This window comes from Ovis aries, chromosome 5 (genome assembly GCF_016772045.2).
Source record: "Ovis aries strain OAR_USU_Benz2616 breed Rambouillet chromosome 5, ARS-UI_Ramb_v3.0, whole genome shotgun sequence".
In the NCBI taxonomy this organism is placed as follows: domain Eukaryota; kingdom Metazoa; phylum Chordata; class Mammalia; order Artiodactyla; family Bovidae; genus Ovis; species Ovis aries.
In genome coordinates, this window is record NC_056058.1 from 26,962,230 (window position 1) to 26,976,502 (window position 14,273).

The 14,273-nt window shown below is 40.1% G+C and overlaps 1 long non-coding RNA gene across 1 annotated transcript in view; it reads left to right on the forward strand.

Moving 5' to 3' along the window:
* Positions 1-14,273, forward strand: part of LOC132659814 (uncharacterized) — a 234,482-nt gene that overhangs the window by 110,607 nt on the left and 109,602 nt on the right. The window lies entirely within an intron of this gene.

The following is a 14,273-nucleotide window of genomic DNA, read 5'->3' on the forward strand; positions in this document are numbered from 1 at the left end:
ACCCAATTGTTTTTTTTTTTTTATATTCTATTTAATTTCAAAGGTTTAATTTTCACCATTACCAAATGGTGATTATTACTTTCCCTTGTGAACACAGCGTTGACCTAAATACTACCACCTAGAAGCGGATTCTGCCAGCAGGCACTTTAAATTGCCTTTGGCTCTATTCATAGGAAAACAGCACCTGATGGAATGATTGTAATAGCGAATTGTCCTGCCTCTCTGCCTTTTGCTCTTGCTGTTTCCTGTGACTGGAATACTCTCCCCTTTTCCATTACTTCTGCTCCTCCAGTCCTTCCCTCTCAGGACCCTGCCCTTCTGGTAGCCCTCAAGAATCCTTCGTCAGAATTGTTTCTTCCTCTCAGTTCCCCAAGTACCTTATTTGCACCCACATTCAAGCGAACCGTTTTAAAAAAACTGTTGTATGACTTGATACCCTAAAATTCACATATCTTAAGTGTGCAGTTTGATGAAGTTTAAATATAGCCACCATTCAAATCACGATCTGGAATATTTTGAGAAGGCTCCAACATGCCCCCACTCAAGTTAGTACTCTTCCAGCCCCCACAGCATAAGCACTATTTTAAGCTCTAGCACCATAGATGAGCTTTGCATTTTTTCTTTTTTTAATGTGAATCAGTGTCTTTCACTTGAGGGTAATTCTGTCTCCCAGAAGACATTTGGTAATATCTGGACCCAATGTTGGTTGTCACAATGAGTGAGCGGTGGGGTGGAGGGATGTACTGGTGTTGTCAGCATCTGATAGGTGGAGACCAGGGATGCTTCTAAACACCTCAAGATGCACAGGACAAGGCCTCACATCAAAGAATTCTAACATGTATACTATCATGTGAATTGAATCGCCAGTCTATGTCTGACGCAGGATGCAGCATGCTTGGGGCTGGTGCATGGGGATGACCCAGAAAGATGTTATGGGGAGGGAGGTGGGAGGGGGGTTCATGTTTGGGAATGCATGTAAGAATTAAAGATTTTAAAATTTAAAAAATAAAAAACTAAATAAATAAATAAATAAAAATAACCTCAAAAAAAAAAAAATAAATAAATCTGGCTCAGAATATCAATAGTGCCCAGGTTGAAAAGCCCTGATATGAAAAAAAAAAAAAAATAAAATAAGAAATCATAAAGTATATACTCGTGCCTGACATTTTACTCAACATTATATCTTTGAGACTTATCCACATTTCTGAGTATATCAGTAGTTAGCTCTCATTTATTGCAGTGTAGTGTTCTACTCTAGAGATGCATGGGTTTACTTTTTCTGCTGTTGATGGATATCCCAATGTCATTTTAAAAAACTGAAGTATAGTTTATTTACAATATTATGCTAGTTTCAGATGTACAAGATAGTGATTTGATATTCCTTGGGCTGTACATCACACCCTTGTATCTTTTTAATTTTATACCTAGTAGTTTGGACCTCTTAATTCTCTTCCCTTATTTTATCTCATTCCCAATCCCTCTCCCCATCCAATGTCATGTTTTTAGCAACACACTTAGAATATTTACTTCATTGGTATATATTTGTATCCAACTTGGTTGAAGAAAGTCAGTAAGTGATTAAGAGGTTAGATTTTGCTTATAATAGCGCTGAATGTATGGCAAAGGGCTAAAATATGTTGGGCTCTGTGCCCAACCTAATTCATTGAGCTTAGTTACTGGTCAAAGTTGTTTACTCTAAGAAGCAATTTCTGGTGAGAAAGTGGGGAAAGGAAGAATTGTTTGGCTAATTGTTAAGACTACAAAGAAAAATTCAGTATTCAGCAAAGTGTCTCTCATGAAGTGTCTCCCCTTTCCAAACTGGGGCTCTCTTTGATTATCAATAAATCTGTAGACAAGTTATTTTTATATTCATCTTAAAATAACAAACTTCAGAAACTTTTAGAAAATGAAGAAAAGTTTATTTTCTTTAATGTCTTTCAAATTAAACTAAAACTTTATGTTTTCTAAGAAACTTTCTCCAGGCTGAACAGAGATAATCATAAACAAATATTCTAATCATTTTTAGTCATGAGAAATAGTAGCACATGGGGGAAAATGACTAAAACTATTTCAGAAGCTAATTTAAGAAGGTTTTGGAAAGAAATGATATTAAAAGAAATATAAACAATTTGCCTGGTTGAATGAGGAGATCATTAAAGATGATTTTAAAAACAACTTTCTGAGGCAAATATTAATTCTTAACCCCTCTTTTTTTTAAAGATTTTTTTTTCACGTGAACCATTTTTTAAAAAGACTTTATTGAGTTTGTTACAGTATCATTTCTGTTTTATGTCTTATAGTTTTGGCCCCAAAGTATGTGGGGTCTTATCTCCTTGACCAGGGATCGAACCCCACCCTGCACTAGAAGGTGAAATCTTAACCTCTGGACTTCCAGGGAAGTCCCCTTAGTCCCTGTTTACATGTTACTTATATTTAGGTGCAAGTGAGATGCTTGGCTACATAGCACACCTTTTGGCTCAGTCTGTTGGTAATATTTCTGTTAATGAAGTTTGTGCAGATGGTCAAACCTTGTTGTAAGAAACAATTCAATATACGGTACAGATTGTTTGCTTGTGACAGATTTGCTTTGTTGTCATGATAATCCTTATTGTGTAAACATAGATAGTGGTCTCCAACCCTTGTTATCTAAATGTGGATAGGATCTGAATGGTGATCCGCTGAAAAGACAAATTTAGTGAATATAATCTCCTACATACAAATTCTGGAAGGAACTCCTGGCTATTGTCTCTCTGCTCTTTTTTCCTAGCAATGACCTTCTTTCTCATGGAAATCTGGGGATATGAGATATAAAGACAATTCCTGGGTTTTGTTCATTCAAGTAATGGGTTTCAGGGTTGTGATATCACCACTATGCAAGGCTAGCATGTTATTAACCTGTGTTCTGTAGATGTCTAAATGTTACCAAACTGGGAATGATTAGGACATTTGGTACATAGTCTGTTGTTGCTGAAAGAGCCAGGTTACTCTACCCAATTAGCGCTTCCCAGAGGCTCTTAAAAAGTGGGTGTCACCTGTGATGGCCAGGGGTGTTCCTGACTGTGAAACTGCTCATGTTGCCTCTTTGGGGGTGCACGCAATTGTTTGACAATGAATAACTTTGTAACAATGTAAGAAGGCTTAAGAAAAATATAAATGTTATTAAAACCAGGTGGTACTGTGAATAAAGCACAGTTTCTTATTTGAAAACATGGAAAAAAACCAAAAGGAGAAAGACCATTCTGCATAATCCCCTCTAGTAAAAGTTTATTTCAAGAAATATTCTCCAGTGTGGATGGATTGATGATATAGGTACATTTGACACAACCCATGGAAGTCACTTTCTATGGTTTTTGTGATGGGTTACAGAAGAGCATAAAATTATTGCCTCTTGACATGGAAATCTGAAATGCATCCCCACCTCCTCCCCCCGACCCCCGCCCAAGACATGAGGAGACTGTTAAAGAAAAAACTGACAGTAAATTCACAGCACAACCAAAGTGAAGGCCTCATTCCAGCTGAGGTTTGATTAGGAGAACTGCCAAACAAATGTGAATGGATTGTTATTTCACAGAACAGAGCAACAGTGAAGACGCAGAAGGAAAATGAGGTCACTGTGCTCTCTCGTTAAAAAAGAAAAAGCCTTGTTTTGAGTAGAAAACATAGTTGAAGATTTTAGTGTCAAATCCACACTGTAATTTATCCTGGAAGATTGAAAACGAAAAGTCATTCATTTATTCTTTTTTCACATGCCTCTAATGAGTGCTCTCATTACTGGAGCTGAACCTACTTTGGTTTGGTTGATGGGTATAAACACCAGTGAATATCAACTCCTCCTGAGGAATGTCTGCAAACTTCCACGGCTCAAGGCCAGCAGGACCTGCATGTTTCCATCCTGCTGACTGGCCTCTGCATGGTACACTGCATTGAAGGAGCATCACAATGGAGTCTCCCACATAGCCATTTATTAGCCCACAGGCCTGGTGTGTAGTCCCGAAGAGGACTATCCCCTGCTCTTTGATACCCTGGTCAGCATCTTACATGAAACAGGCTCCCTGTGAAGTGGACAGGATCTTCTGCCAGTGACTGTGGTCCTTTCTTTTGAGCAGCCTCTGCATCCTCGGTACAGAAGTGTGGGAAGAGGCAGGCTTGAACCTCTAGGTCCAGCAATGGTGAAGGTGACTGATTCATTCCACTTCACTTAGGAGTCCTGGGTCCTCTCACGTCACTCCCACCAATCACATGCCCTAAACATCACCGTTCCCACCAACTGCAATATATTTCTACTATTCCTGATAAGAACCAAATCAGTCTCATATGGGTGCTATTGAGGCTTTAACTTATTGCCACATATGTCGCGTCATGCTATTCACACTCAAATATTTCAGAATAAAACACCAAGTGTAACACAGGTTTATTATATGTTAGGGATTGTTCTGGGGATTCATGCTGAAAGTTGCTGCTCTCACATAAGGAATAGTTCAGTTCAGTTCAGTCGCTCAGTTGTGTCTGACTCTGCGACCCCATGAATCGCAGCACACCGGGCCTCCCTGTTCATCACCAACTCCCGGAGCTTATCCAAACTCATGTCCATCGAGTCGGTGATGCCACCCAGCCATCTCACCATCTGTCGTCCCCTTCTCTTCCTGCCCCCAATCCCTCCCAGCATCAGGGTCTTTTCCAATGAGTCAACTCTTCCCATGAGATGGCCAAAATATTGGAGTTTCAGCTTCAGTCATTGGAAGGCATCAGTCCTTCCAATGAACACCCAGGGCTGATCTCCTGTAGGATGGACTGGTTGGATCTCCATGCAGTCCAAGGGATTCTCAAGAGTCTTCTCCAACACCACAGTTCAAAAGCATCAATTCTTTGGTGCTCAGCCTTCTTCACAGTCCAACTCTCACATCCATACATGACCACTGGAAAAACCATAGCCTTGACTAGATGCACCTTTGTTGGGAAAGTAATGTCTCTGCTTTTGAATATGCTATCTAGGTTGCTCATAACTTTCCTTCCAAAGAGTAAGCGTCTTTTAATTTCATGGCTGCAGTCACCATCTGCAGTGATTTTGGAGCCCCCCAAAATAAAGTCTGATGATGTTTCCACTGTTTCCCCATCGATTTCCCATGAAGTGATGGGACCAGATGCCATGATCTTTGTTTTCTGAATGTTGAGCTTTAAGCCAACTTTTTCACTCTCCTCCTTCACTTTCATCAAGAGGCTTTTAGTTCCTCTGCACTTTCTGCCATATGGTGGTGTCATCTGCATATCTGAGGTTATTGATATTTCTCCTGGCAATCTTGATTCCAGCTTGTGCTTCTTCCAGCCCAGCGTTTCTCATGATGTACTCTGCATAGAAGTTAAATAAGCAAGGTGACAATATACAGCCTCGATGTACTCCTTTTCCTATTTGAAACCAGTCTGTTGTTCCATGTCCAGTTCTAACTGTTGCTTCCTGACCTGCATACAGGTTTCTCAAGAGGCAAGTCAGGTGGTCTGGTATTCCCATCTCTTTCAGAATTTTCCACAGTTTATTGTGATCCACACAGTCAAAGGTTTAGGCATAGTCAATAAAGCAGAAATAGATGTTTTCTGGAACTCTCTTGCTTTTTCGATGATCCAGTGGATGTAGGCAGTTTGATCTCTGGTTCCTCTGCCTTCTCTAAAACCAGCTTGAGCATCTTGAAGTTCACAGTTCATGTATTGCTGAAGCCTGGCTTGGAGAATTTTCAGTATTACTTTACTAGCGTGTGAGTGCAATTGTGTGGTAGTTTGAGCATTCTTTGGTATTGCCTTTCTTTGGGATTGGGATGAAAACTGACCTTTTCCAGTCCTGTGGCCATTGCTGAGTTTTCCAAATTGGCTGGCATATTGAGTGCAGCACTTTCACAGCATCATTTTTCAGGATTTGAAACAGCTCAACTGGAATTCCATCACCTCCACTAGCTTTGTTTGTAGTGATGCTTTCAAAGGCCCACTTGACTTCACATTCCAAGATGTATGGCTCTAGGTGAGTGATCACACCATCGTGATTAGCTTGGTCATGAAGAAATTTTTTGTACAGTTCTTCCGTGTGTTCTTGCCACCTCTTCTTAATATCTTCTGCTTCTGTTAGGTCCATGCCATTTCTGTCCTTTATTGAGCCCATCTTTGCATGAAATGTTCCCTTGGTATCTCTAATTTTCTTGAATGCACATTCATATGTTAATTACTTGACAGACACTTTAAAATTAGAGAGTGAGAAATGCTATGAAGAGAAATAAAGTTAAAGGTGACTCAGTGGTAAAGAATCCGCCTGCCAATGCAGGAGATGTATGTTCAGTCCCTTGGCTGGAAAGATCCCCTGGAGGGAAAAATGACAACCCACTGCAGTATTCTTGCCTGGAGAACTCCATGGATAGAGGAGCCTGGAGGGCTACAGTCTGTAGGGTCACTAAAGTGTCAGACACGACTGAGAGACTAAAGAACAAGAAGGAGAAAGAAAGGGATGGGTAAGGGTGGTGTTTAGATAGGGGTCAGGAAATAGCATCTTTGAAGGATGCACTGAGCAGAGATTGGAGGAAAAGAACCATCTGGATATCTGGGGGTGGGGTGTGCTCTGGAAGAGGACACAGTAAATGCGAAGGTTCTAAGGTCATGTACCTTACTTAGTCTTTAAGAACAAAAGGAGCCACTGCAGGAACATCGCAGAGAGCAAGTGCATGAGAGGTGGAGAGGCATCGAGCTGGATCAGGTCACCCTGGGGGCCTGAGTGCAAGACAAGGAATCTTACTCTGAATATAGCTGGAGACCATGGGAGAGCTTTGCACAGGAAAGTAAGATGGTCAGATGTACTTTAAAAAAAATCTACAAGAAAGTGTAATATCCATATAGGACTCCCCCAACATACGTCCTCTGGCAAACTTATCTGTTAATAATCATTGGTAACATGTTCAGAGTTAACTCTCAGTTATTTACAAAAAGATCATTCTTTGTGGGATATGGTCCAATGGCTTTTGTGAAAACTCTCATTTCGTCTTTAGGAAAACCCTGCGAGCAATCCTGGCCACATTTGACTGAGTCACTCCTGTGGCCTTGCAGTTTGCTGGTTGGTTTTCACTCACTTGCTGATCATCACAACCACTTTGCAAAGGAGATTTTAATAGTTCCATTTGAATATAGGGAAACTGAGGCTCAGAGAGGTTAGTGATGGTATCAGTAGCCTTGAGCCAAGACTTCGACACCAGTTTAAGTCCAAATTCAGAGCCCTTTCTTCCTCATTACTAGGTTTGCATTGGTTTTGCTCATATTGAATAAATCAAGTAATGGATGCTCAAGAGATGAAATGAGTCTCTTAACAATCTCATGGCTGGAGCTTGTGGCCTTTCCACTGACAGTTAACCCTTTGAAAGTTATCGGGCTCATAAGAACCTGTTTTCAAACTCATGTGATGGATCTAGGGCCAGAACATAGTTTATGTTGCTTTTCCTTCTCTGGTGCCATTGTCATTCTCTTTGTTAAAACTGATACCGTGGCTATAACCTGCAGATGAATAAGAGCTAGACGGGATGGGTGCTCAGTGCTCCTTCAGCTTACATCGGGTAGAGAGCAGGATGGCAAAGCCTTTTAAACTATGCTGTTTAGTTAGTTCCTCATAGAAGTTTGTCCTAAAGAGCCAGGGAACATGTTAGCTCAGTGAAAAACAAAACTCATGTTCAGTTAGAGAAGGGAGTAGATTTGGTTAAGTTCAGTTTGACTTATTTTAGCTATTTGTATCTGCGTGCATGCTTGGTTAGTCAGTTGTGTTCGACTCTTTGCGACCCTTTGAAGGGTAACCTGCCAAGTTCCCCCATCCATGGGATTTTTCAGGCAAGAATATTAAGAGTTGGTTGCCATTTCCTCCTCCAGAGGACCTTCCTGACCCAGGGATGGAACCCAAGTCTTGTGTGTCTCCTGCATTGCAAGAGGATTCTTTACCCACTGAGCCACCAGGGAAGCCCTGATACTCTGTTCCTAATAGGATTTCCTACCTTGGAAGTTCTGAAGATGGGGGACCTTGCCTGTGCAGTGAACCTCGTCTATGAGCCTGTCTCTGCTGCCAGTGCGCTAAATTCAGCCAGTGCAGCTGCAGACACCTCGGGACGGCTCATCGATCTTCCAGGTCCAAGAAATGAGGCCCGTGTGTCTGTAACTTTTAGGGTTTCTAATAGTGGCTTTGTTTTATGCCACAATGGCTTTTCTCAATACTGACAAGGATGCATACTCTAGTCTTCAAAAAGTGTGTTCAAGGAGCTGTATTGCATGCGAACTCCTCATACACGGCTGGTGGGGCTATGAGATTAAAGAACTGATTTGAAATCAGTTTGCCAGTGTTTTTAAATGTTAAACATATACGTACCATACCATTCACATTAATCAAGAGAAATGAAAATGTACGTTCCTCACAACATGAATGTTCCTAGAAGCTTTACTCATAATAGCCCCAAACTGGGAACTACAGGTAAATAGATTTTTGAAATGTGTATTATATCCATACACTAGAATGATCCTTGACGATAAGAAGGAATGAGCTACTGATATATTCAACAATATGGATGAAACTCTAATGCATTATGTTGAGTGAAAAGAGCCGATCGCAAAGAGTACGTACTGAATGATTGCATTTATGTGAAGCTGTTGAAAATGCAAACAAATGTATAGTGACAGAGCCGGTCATTTAGTGGTCACCTAGGTGTTGGAACGGAGGAAAGATGGTGTTGGGCTTGAGGAAGCATTTTGGGGGTAAGGACAAATATTCTGCATCCTGATTGTGGTAGCAGGAGATGAAACTATACATGTCCATTCAAGTATATATATGTCTGACAAAACTCTTCTAACTGAAATTAAAAATATAAAGCTTATTACATCTTATTTTACACTTGAATAAAGCAGTTTTTTTTTTTTAAGTTGTGTTAAACTGTTTCCCTAAGTTGCCCTAAATGAATGAGTCCCTCAGTTCCCCCTTTCCTGGTAGGAAATGTCCTGGCAGGAAATCTGACCTGAGTGCTGAAAGTTAGTCCAATAATTCATTGGCTCCTCTTTTTGTATCTGGAAACTCCCAAATGGTTATGGTCAAGTTGATGTTTAGTTGCTCTCTACCTGTATTTTATTAGCAGAGGAGTGATGGAAATGTATGGGCAAAGATCTGTATTCTGTTGATGAATGGGCCTTTAAGAACGACATCTGTTTTAAGCATGAGTTCTCACTCCTCATCTTTCTGACCCTTCAGCATCAAATACAGATTTAAACAGACTGGGGTGGGGAGTGTCAATGGACAGCGAGAGGAAAACAGTTTAAATCGAGTGAATCCTCCTTCCGGCTAGTCCATTCTGCAAGTGACTATACTAGCAAGAGCTGGAGATGGGAAGATGAAAACTCAGGTACCCAGGGCCTCCTGCTGTGTGAATATCTCACCACACTGAGTGTGATTTTAGCAGTTTAAAGATATGTGCCTTTCATACAACAGATTCCCTGAACATAAGCCAATTGCTTATGCCATACATCACTGAAGAAACTGGATGTTTCTAGGCTATGAAGTTAAGGGGGACAACATTTTCTTTTTATTAGAAGGAGCTACCAACTCCTCAAAAAGAGGAATTTGGGTTCCATTCCAAGACAAGTACTAATGCAGTGGTCCCAAGATGGCCCCAATGATTCTGCATCCTGGTACCCAAGTTTTTTGGTAGTCTTCTCCACAGTGTGTTTATTGGAAGGTCTGTTGCTGAAGCTCCAATACTTTGGTCACCTGATGTGAACAAACAACTCATTGGAAAAGACTGAAGCTGGGAAAGATTGAAGGCAAAAGGAGAAGGGGTTGGCAGAGGATGAGATGGTTAGATAGCATCATCAATTCAATTGACATGAATTTGAGCAAACTCCAGGAGGTACTGGAGGACTGGGGAGCCTGATATGCTGCAGTCCATGGGGCTGCAAAAAGTCAGACACAACTTAGCAACTGAACAGCAACAATTACACGGTATAGAAGGGCCGCTCCTCATGACAAACAGAATTGATGTAACTGATGGTCTTTGACATGTGAGACTCATGAAGGACATTGCCACTTTTGCTTGCTGTTTCTAGAAATGCTTGCTTTCTCTAGATCAGTTGCTCTGAAGGAAGCTGACACTCAAGCATCCCTAGAGGCATTTTCTATGACAAGAAACTGAGGCCTCCTACCACCCACCAGCACCCATTTGCCAGCCCACGTGAGGGAGTTTTCTTAGAAGTAGGGACTCCAGGATCAGTACAGGGTCAGGATGACCACAGCCTTCCTTAGAACCACTCATGTGCCTATTCCCAAATTCATGGCCCACAGGAACTGTGAGGTAATAGATGATTATCACTAAGTTTTGAGGCATTCTGTTACGCAGCAGTGGATAACAAATTCAATTAGAGTCCTGAAGGCCCTCAGGGACTCGAGAGACTAATTCCGTTTTCCATAAAGCATCTAGTTTAAGTTAAACTGTGGGTACAGTGATTCCAAAAACTTTAGGCAGAGCCTCAGGTATAGTTTAATACTGTCTCATTAATCCAGCTCTGTGAGGTGGATATTCTCTATAATCCTGTCTCACAGATGAGGAAATTGGAGTCCAGTAAATTCCAAGATCACTTCAGTAGGACTGACTGGCTTTAGTGCTTGCTGACAATGTTACTAACTCATGCTAGTTACTTCTATTTTATCTGAGATGTTCATTTGTTTTCATTTTTCTCTAGATGAGATGCAAAGTGGGTTGCAAGAGCATAGCTATTTCACTCGGCCCCTTGTGAAACCTGGGTAATGCAATAAACCAAATTTCTGTGAAATCGGAGATCCTTAGAACGTTGTATTTTCGTAGTAAAACAAACTGGGTGAGGAGGAAATATGTTACTTTTCTTCTTCTTTTTTTTAGTTGCTTGAAATAGCTTTGTTTATACTAAGAAAAAAATAAGTTTTGTAGAGATTATCATTTCAATATGCTCACAGAAATTTTATCAGTCAAAAAGCCTTAGTTTGATCCTAGAAAGTGGAATTCATCATGCTCAGCAAGAAGTATTTTCTCCCTTAAACCAATGCAACAATTGATTTTTCTCTTCAGTTACTAAATCCTCCCTTAATCTTTGCCTGATTTTAGTAATAGTAGCTATCCCTGTTAAGAACTACATGGCTGGGATGTATAAATGTGCCTTGAGTATATAATTTTTAAAAATTCTTTATAAATGCTTCTATAAAGTAAATACTAATGCTATCCTCATTTTACAGATGAGGAAAACAAGGGTCAAAAAAACGCTGTCTTTGTCCAAGGACACCCAACTCAAAAGCAGCAGACTTGGGATTTGAGCACATGTCTGCCTAAGCCCAGGGCTAATATGCTTTTTCTCCTCTATTGCTCCCACCTCACTCTGAAAAGACTGACAAAATATTGAACATACAAGACCAAATAGAGTAGATGATCAAATAGATCAAATGATCAAATAGAGTAGAAGCCTATTGTAAATGGCTTTGGGATGCAGATTTCATTGTTGAGTTGCTGAATTTCTGCATTGCGGTGTAGAAGTGTTCAGCTGTGACAAAAACCAGTGATGTGAAACCAGTTCTTGTATGTGAAGGGTTTTAGAGTATACCTTTACTTTATTATTATTGCTTCACATGCGATCTGTTTCAATTTATTTTATGTAGTTTTTTTGGTTGTTTGTTAAATTATAGGTGACACTTTTAAATAGTGAAGGAGTGTTTTGTGATATGTAGATTTTCGCAGTCACTAAATGTAGCTCAGGCTTTTATGCACCTGCTTTTTGTTTGTGGAAAACCATTTTTCCTTCAGATATGGTACTAGTAACCGTTGGTCTGCTTGGTGGTAGGGTCAAGGCGGCAATGCTAGCTTTCATGTGCCACTCCTAGTGATTTTGGCGACATGTTTGTGCCTTCCTTTTAAAGTATTTTAGATACAGCGTGAAATGATTTTGGGTCAATGTGGGTTCACCTCTTTCTTTTCTTTTTTTTTAGCTTGGAAAGGAATAGCAATTTTAAAAGTATCTTTCTAAGTCTCAATGTATTTTAGGTTCTGCTAGAATAGTTTTTTATTTTCTTTTATTTTTCCCTTCTGTGAGGTCATTCTTTCGGAAGCTATAGCTATTGGTTGCTGGGGTAATAAACATATAAATATTTATAGGAATGAAGAACAGTTTTTCCAGAAACAGACTTTTATATCATCTTTCCCCAGTCATCTCATTTGAATCATCTCATTTGAATTTAACATTACTGATCCCAGTGATTGTACACAAACTCAAGTCACCCTAGGGCTAACTGTACTAGGTTTCCTGTGCAAGAAAGGCTCGTGCACAGATAAAAATTTCTTCATGAAACTCTAGAGAGAATATATATCAACTCAGAGAATTCTTTCAAAAAAGAGCAAAGTAAAGGAGTTTGGCAAAACTTACCCTGAGGATAAATTATTCCCTGTCTAGTCCTATAGACATACTGGGCTGAAGAAAGAAATGGAAATACTAGTGCCCTAAATGGGCCAATTAAAGTGAGGAAAAATAAATGCAAATTAAACAATAACTACTGGTTTATGCTATGATCATGTGTTTTTTTTTCCTAATTTGAAAAACCAACTTCATTCAACTTTTCTCCTTCACTATTGATGCCTTTGTAGAATTGATAAATCTAGTTTAATATAGTGAAGTATCCTTCTGACTCTAATAGGCACAAAGGTCTTTCTCACATGTATAGAGTTTATAAAAAGTTTCATAAGTTGTAATTATTATATACATTGGAAAAATTGCAATGATATTGGTAACAGAACTTGAAATGGTTTCTAAAAGGACAAGTTGAAAGGTGGATCAGATGCTGCTCCTGCCAGACAATGGTGTGTATAGAAATTAGATTAATTAATTAATGGGTTAATTAATATCATTATTTATAAATTACCTGCTATAGGCATGCTATGCTATTTATAACTCAATTGTAGTCATGTTGAGAGTATTTCGGATTTGGCAGCTATCGAATTCTTTCTATCCAATTTTGTGCATTTCTCCTAAGATAAACAGAGAGATGGGAAAGAAAGTACCTCCTGAATATTCTGGAATCTAGCATGTGCTCCTTCTGTGACCTGTATATCTTTGGTGTTCAGTTAAGTTCAGTCGCTCAGTCTGAAGTGAGTGTCTGACTCTTTGTGACCTCATGAATTGCAGCACGCCAGGCCTCCCTGCCCGTCACCAAGTCCTGGAGTTCACTCAAACTCATGTCCATTGAGTCGGTGATGCCATCCAGCCATCTCATCCTCTGTCGTCCCCTTCTTCTCCTGCCCTCAATCCCTCCTAGCATCAGAGTCTTTTCCAATGAGTCAACTCTTTGCATGAGGTGGCCAAAGTATTAGAGTTTCAGCTTTAGCATCAGTCCTTCCAAAGAGCACCCTGGACTGATCTCCTTTAGAATGGACTAGTTGGATCTCCTTGCAGTCCAAGGGACTCACAAGAGGCTTCTCCAACACCACAGTTCAAAAACATCAATTCTTCGGTTCTCAGCTATCTTCACAGTCCAACTCTCACATCCATACATGACCATAGGAAAAACCATAGCCTTGACTAGACGGACCTTTGTTAGCAAAGTAATGTCTCTGCTTTTGAATATGCTATCTAGGTTGGTCATAACTTTCCTTCCAAAGAGTAAGCGTCTTTTAATTTCATGGCTGCAGTCACCATCTTCAGTGATTTTGGAGCCCCCAAAATAAAGTCTGACACTGTTTCCCATCTATTTCCCATGAAGTGATGGGACAGATGCCATGATCTTTGTTTTCTGAATGTTGAGCTTTAAGCCAACATTTTCACTCTCCTCTTTCACTTTGATCAAGAGGCTTTTTAGTTCCTCTCCACTTTCTGCCATAAGGGTGGTGTCATCTGCATATCTGAGGTTATTGATATTTCTCCCAGCAATCTTGATTCCAGCTTGTGCTTCTTCCAGCCCAGTGTTTCTCATGATGTACTCTACATATAAGGTAAATAAGCATGGTGACAATATACAGCCTTGACATACTCCTTTTCCTATTTGGAACCAGTCTGTTGTTCCATGTCCAGTTCTAACTGTTGCTTCCTGACCTGCATACAGATTTCTCAAGAGGCAGGTCAGGTGGTCTGTATTCCCATCTCTTTCAGAATTTTCCACAGTTTATTGTGATCCACACAGTCAAAGGCTTTGGCATAGTCAATAAAGCAGAAATAGATGTTTTTCTGGAACTTCTTGCCTTTTCGATGATCCAGTGGATGCTGGCAATTTGATC